The sequence below is a fragment of the Mobula birostris genome, unplaced genomic scaffold (genome assembly GCF_030028105.1).
Source record: "Mobula birostris isolate sMobBir1 unplaced genomic scaffold, sMobBir1.hap1 scaffold_1002, whole genome shotgun sequence".
Classification (NCBI taxonomy): domain Eukaryota; kingdom Metazoa; phylum Chordata; class Chondrichthyes; order Myliobatiformes; family Myliobatidae; genus Mobula; species Mobula birostris.
The window spans coordinates 48,659-55,174 of record NW_027274043.1 but is presented as its reverse complement, the minus strand read 5'-3'; the positions used below and the strand labels follow the sequence as shown (position 1 = coordinate 55,174).

Here is a 6,516-nt window from a genome sequence, read left to right as displayed (position 1 = left end):
GATCTGTGTGTGAGTGTTTCTGAGGAGTGGATCAGACCTGTGTGTGAGTGTTTCTGAGGAGGTGACAGACCTGTGTGTGAGTGTTTCTGAAATGTGGATCAGACCGCTGTGTGAGTGTTTCTGAGGAGGTGACAGACCTGTGTGTGAGTGTTTCTGAGGTGTGGATCAGACCTGTGTGTGAGTGTTTCTGAGGAGGTGACAGACCTGTGTGTGAGTGTTTCTGAGGAGTGGATGGATCAGTGTGTGAGTGTTTCTGAGGATGTGACAGACCTGTGAGTGAGTGTTTCGGAGGAGGTGACTGAACTGTGTGTGAGTGTTTCTGAGGTGTGGATCAGACCTGTGTGTGAGTGTTTCTGAGGAGTGGATCACCCCTGTGTGTGAGTGTTTCTGAGCAGGTGACAGACCAGTGTGTGAGAGTTTCTCAGGAGGGAAGAGATCTGTGTGTGAGTGTTTCTGAGGTGTGGATGAGACCTGTGTGTGAGTGTTTCTGAGGAGGTGACAGACCTGTGTGTGAGAGTTTCTGAGGTGTGGATCAAACCTGTGTGTGAGTGTTTCTGAGGAGTGGATCAGACCTGTGTGTGAGTGTTTCTGAGGAAGTGACAGAACTGTGTGTGAGTGTTTTTGAGCTGTGGATCTGACCTGTGTCTGAGTGTTTCTGAGGAGGTGACAGCCCTGTGTGTGAGTATTTCTGAGGAGGTGAGGGATCTGTGTGTGAGTGTTTCTGAAGTGGTGACAGACCTGTGTATGAGAGTTTCTGAGGAGGTGAAGAACCTGTGTGTGAGTGTTTCTGAGGTGTGGATCAGACCTGTGTGTGAGTGTTTCTCAGGAGCAGACAGACCAGTGTCTGAGTGTTTCTGAGGAGGTGACAGCCCTGTGTGTGAGTGTTTCTGAGGATGTGACAGACCTGTGAGTGAGTGTTTCGGAGGAGGTGACAGAACTGTGTGTGAGTGTTTCTGAGGTGTGGATCAGACCTCTGTGTGAATGTTTCTGAGGTGTGGATCAGACCTGTGTGTGAGTGTTTCTGAGGAGGTAACAGACATGTGTGTGAGTGTTTCTGAGGTGTGGATCAGACCTGTATGCGAGGGTTTCTGAGGAGTGGATCAGACCTGTGTGTGAGTGTTTCTGAGGAGGTGACAGACCTGTGTGTGAGTGTTTCTGAGGTGTTGATTAGACCTGTGTGTGAGTGTTTCTGAGGTGTGGATCAGACCTGTATGCGAGGGTTTCTGAGGAGTGGATCAGACCTGTGTGTGCGTGTTTCTGAGGAGGTGACACACCTGTGTGTGAGTGTTTCTGAAGAGCTGACAGACCTGTGTATGAGTGTTTCTGAGGAGGTGAGGAACCTGTGTGTGAGTGTTTCTGAGGAGTGGATCAGACCTGTGTGTGAGTGTTTCTGAGGAGGTGACAGACCTGTGTGTGAGAGTTTCTGAGGTGTGGATCAAACCTGTGTGTGAGTGTTTCTGAGGAGTGGATTAGACCTGTGTGTGAGTGTTTCTGAGGAAGTGACAGAACTGTGTGTGAGTGTTTTTGAGCTGTGGATCAGACCTGTGTCTGAGTGTTTCTGAGGAGGTGACAGCCCTGTGTGTGAGTGTTTCTGAGGAGGTGAGGGATCTGTGTGTGAGTGTTTCTGTGGAGTGGATCAGACCTGTGTGTGAGTGCTTCTGAGGAGCTGACAGATGAGTGTGTGAGGGTTTCTGAGGAGAGAACAGATCTGTGTGTCAGTGTTTCTGAGGAGTGGATCAGACCTGTGTGTGAGCGTTTCTGAGGAAGTGACAGACCTGTGTGTGAGTGTGTCTGAGGTGTGGATCAGACCTTTGTGTGAGTGCTTTTGAGGTGTGGATCAGACCTATGTGTGAGTGTTTCTGAGGTGTGGATCAGACCTGTGTGTGAGTGTTTCTGAGGAGGTGACAGACCTGTGTGTGAGTGTTTCTGAAGAGGTGACAGACCTGTGTATGAGAGTTTCTGAGGAGGTGAGGAACCTGTGTGTGAGTGTTTCTGAGGTGTGGATCAGACCTGTGTGTGAGTGTTTTTCAGGAGCAGACAGACCAGTGTCTGAGTGTTTCTGAGGAGGTGACAGACCTGTGTGTGAGTGTTTCTGAGGAGGTGACAGACCTGCGAGTGAGTGTTTCGGAGTAGGTGACAGAACTGTGAGTGAGTGTTTCTGAGCTGTGGATCAGACCTGTGTGTGAATGTTTCTGAGGTGTGGATCAGACCTGTGTGTGAGTGTTTCTGAGGAGGTAACAGACATGTGTGTGAGTGTTTCTGAGGACGTGACAGAACTGTGTGTGAGTGTTTTTGAGCTTTGGATCAGACCTGTGTCTGAGTGTTTCTGAGGAGGTGACAGCCCTGTGTGTGGGTGTTTCTGAGGAGGTGAGGGATCTATGTGTGAGTGTTTCTGAGGAGTGGATGAGACCTGTGTGTGAGCGCTTCTGAGGTGCTGACAGATGAGTGTGTGAGGGTTTCTGAGGAGAGAACAGATCTGTGTGTGAGTGTTTCTGAGGAGTGGATCAGACCTGTGTGTTGGAGTTTCTGAGGAAGTGACAGACCTGTGTGTGAGTGTGTCTGAGGTGTGGATCAGACCTGTGTGTGATTGTTTCTCAGGAGCAGACAGACCAGTGTCTGTGTGTTTCTGAGGAGGTGACAGACCTGTGTGTGAGTGTTTCTGAGGAGGTGACAGACCTGTGAGTGATTGTTTCGGAGGAGGTGACAGAACTGTGTGTGAGTGTTTCTGAGGTGTGGATCAGACATGTGTGTGAATGTTTCTGAGGTGTGGATCAGACCTGTGTGTGAGTGTTTCTGAGGAGGTAACAGACATTTGTGTGAGTGTTTCTGAGGTGTTGATTAGACCTGTGTGTGAGTGTTTCTGAGGTGTGGATCAGACCTGTATGCGAGGGTTTCTGAGGAGTGGATCAGACCTGTGTGTGAGTGCTTCTGAGGAGCTGACAGATGAGTCTGTGAGAGTTTCTGAGGAGAGAACAGATCTGTGTGTGAATGTTTCTGAGGTGTGGATCAGACCTGTGTGTGAGTGTTTCTGAGGAGGTGACAGACCTGTGTGTGAGTGTTTCTGAGGTGTGGATCAGACCTGTGTGTGAGTGTTTCTGAGGAGGTGACAGACCTGTGTGAGAGTGTTTCTGAGGTGTGGATCAGACCTGTGTGTGAGTGTTTCTGAGGAGGTGACAGACCTGTGTGTGAGTGTTTCTGAGGAGTGGATGGATCAGTGTGTGAGTGTTTCTGAGGAGGTGACAGACCTGTGTGAGTGTTTCTGAGGTGTGCATCAGATCTGTGTGTGAGTGTTTCTTAGGAGTGGATCAGACCTGTGAGTGAGTGTTTCTGAGGAGGTGACAGCCCTGTGTGTGAGTGTTTCTGAGGAGGTGAGGGACCTGTGTGTCAGTGTTTCTGAGGAGTGGAGCAGACCTGTGTGTGAGTGTTTCTGAGGAGGAGACAGACCAGTGTCTGAGTGTTTCTGAGGAGGTGACAGACCTGTGTGTGAGTGTTTCTGAGGAGGTGACAGACCTGTGAGTGAGTGTTTCGGAGGAGGTGACAGACCTGTGTGTGAGTGTTTCTGAGGTGTGGATCAGACCTGTGTGTGAATGTTTCTGAGATGTGGATCAGACCTGTGTGTGAGTGTTTCTGAGGAGGCAACAGACATGTGTGTGAACGCTTCTGAGGTGTTGATTAGACCTGCGTGTGAGTGTTTCTGAGGTGTGGATCAGACCTGTATGCGAGGGTTTCTGAGGAGTGGAACAGACCTGTGTGTGAGTGCTTCTGAGGAGCTGACAGATGAGTGTGTGAGAGTTTCTGAGGAGAGAACAGATCTGTGTCTGAGTGTTTCTGAGGTGTGGATCAGACCTGTGTGTGAGTGTTTCTGAGGTGTGGATCAGACCTGTGTGTGAGTGTTTCTGAAGAGGTGACAGACCTGTGTATGAGTGTTTCTGAGGAGGTGAGGAACCTGTGTGTGAGTGTTTCTGAGGAGTGGATCAGACCTGTGTGTGAGTGTTTCTGAGGAGGTGACAGACCAGTGTGTGAGAGTTTCTGAGGTGTGGATCAGATCTGCGTGTGAGTGTTTCTGAGGAGTGGATCAGACCTGTGTGTGAGTGTTTCTGAGGAGGTGACAGACCTGTGTGTGAGTGTTTCTGAGGTGTGGATCAGACCTGTGTGTCAGTGTTTCTGAGGAGGAGACAGACAAGTGTCTGAGTGTTTCTGAGGAGGTGACAGACCTGTGTGTGAGTGTTTCTGAGCAGGTGACAGACCTGTGAGTGAGTGTTTCTGAGGAGGTGACAGACCTGTGTGTGAGTGTTTATGAGGAGTGGATGGATCAGTGTGTGAGTGTTTCTGAGGAGGTGACAGACCTGTGTGAGTGTTTCTGAGGTGTGCATCAGAACTGTGTGTGAGTGTTTCTGAGGAGTGGATCAGACCTGTGTGTGAGTGTTTCTGAGGAGGTGACAGAACTCTGTGTGAGTGTTTTTGAGCTGTGGATCAGACCTGTGTCTGAGTGTTTCTGAGGAGGTGACAGCCCTGTGTGTGAGTGTTTCTGAGGAGGTGAGGGACCTGTGTGTGAGTGTTTCTGAGGAGTGGATCAGACCTGTGTGTGAGCGTTTCTGAGGAAGTGACAGACCTGTGTGTGCGTGTTTCTGAGGTGTGGATCAGACCTGTGTGTGAGTGTTTCTGAGGTGTGGATCTGATCTGTGTGTGAGAGTTTCTGAGGTGTGGATCAGACCTGCGTGTGAGTGTTTCTCAGGAGGTGACAGACCTGTGTGTGAGTGTTTCTGAAGAGGTGACAGACCTGTGTATGAGTGTTTCTGACGAGGTGAGGAACCTGTGTGTGAGTGTTTCTGAGGTGTGGATCAGACCTGTGTGTGAGTGTTTCTCAGGAGGAGACAGACCAGTGTCTGAGTGTTTCTGAGGAGCTGACAGAGCTGTGTGTGAGTGTTTCTGAGGAGGTGACAGACCTGTGAATGAGTGTTTCGGAGGAGGTGACAGACCCGTGTATGAGTGTTTCTGAGGTGTGGATCAGACCTGTGTGTGAATGTTTCTGAGGAGTGGTTCAGACCTGTGTGTGAGTGTTTCTGAGGAGGTAACAGACATGTGTGTGAGTGTTTCTGAGGTGTGGATCAGACCTGTATGCGAGGGTTTCTTAGGAGTGGATCAGACCTGTGTGTGAGTGCTTCTGAGCAGCTGACAGATGAGTGTGTGAGAGTTTCTGAGCAGAGAACAGACCTGTGTGTGAGTGTTTTTGAGGTGTGGATCAGACCTGTGTGTGAGTGTTTCTGAGGTGTGCATCAGACCTGTGTGTGAGTGTCTCTGAGGAGGTGACAGACCTTTTTTTTTTTTTTACAAGGAACACATTTTATTTTTCAAAAATCACAGTACAGGAATTGCATGTATACAACAATTCTGATCTTTTTCAGTTTCCACAGATACCTTCCCTCTCTCACAGACAGGGACCACCACAATTGGGATCAGTAGTCACCATTCCTCAGTGTTATCTTTTGTGCTCTCCTTAAGAATAATGTTTTAACAATTGGATACTAAAGCAATTCAGAGTAAAATTCTGAAGTACTGCTGGTTATTTTTTCATGCTTCAAGTCCTGTGACGATATATTAAAAAGACTCTTGTTCAGAGCGAAATTCTCAGCGTAAAACGATAGAAGTAACAGAGTAATCTCAGCATATACAACAAGGGTGTGTTTCTATAAATGATTGCCACCGCATTATTATTATTGTTCATTGCACAGAGTGGAGGCGATCCCTGCGTGTCCTATTTCAGACAGGCAGTCCTGGTGCCAGAGTCCCATCTCCTGCAGGCCCGGGGGTCGTTAGTCATCGGGCTCCACAACGCACTGCTCCACAATCTCCCGCAAATTTGGGTTCTCCATAGCTGCTGCCACACGTTCCTTATCGTTGATCTGCTTGTTAATATCTTCCTCGGTGGTGTGAGACCCCTCAGCAATGTAGATCTCTAACTTGTGTTTAAAAGGTAAACATCGTTGTAACTTGACCCGTAGACAGAGACCAATCAGAGTGGCTAAAGAGCAGTGAGGGACGGTCGGTGTGAATCGAATAATGATGAGATATTCGTCATCAGCGAGTAATTTCACATCGATACACTCTTCAGTGACCACGTCCAACTCCTCCAGGGTGTTTGGCTTTTCTGGGTCACGAATTGTACGAATAATGTCATAGACTTCTAGCGTTTTCTCTTCCATTTTCCTGATTTTTTCCGCATCTTCTTTAACCGACAGCCGCGAAAGAAGGAGGAACTTTGCCAGGGCATAGGACGCGAGCCCAGAGACTATCTCCATTCCTCTGTGTGTGAGAGTTTCTGAGGTGTGGATCAGACCTGCGTGTGAGTGTTTCTGAGGAGGTGACAGACCTGTGTGTGAGTGTTTCTGAAGAGGTGACAGACCTGTGTACGAGTGTTTCTGAGGACGTGAGGAACCTGTGTGTGAGTGTTTCTGAGGTGTGGATCAGACCTGTGTGTGAGTGTTTCTCAGGAGGAGACAGACCAGTGTCTGAGTG

General features: G+C 48.8%; 1 pseudogene; it reads right to left on the bottom strand.

Moving 5' to 3' along the window:
• Positions 1 to 5,335: 5,335 nt before the first annotated feature.
• Positions 5,336 to 6,301, bottom strand: LOC140192268 (cytosolic iron-sulfur assembly component 2A pseudogene; annotated as a pseudogene).
• Between the last annotated feature and the right edge of the window lie 215 nt (positions 6,302 to 6,516).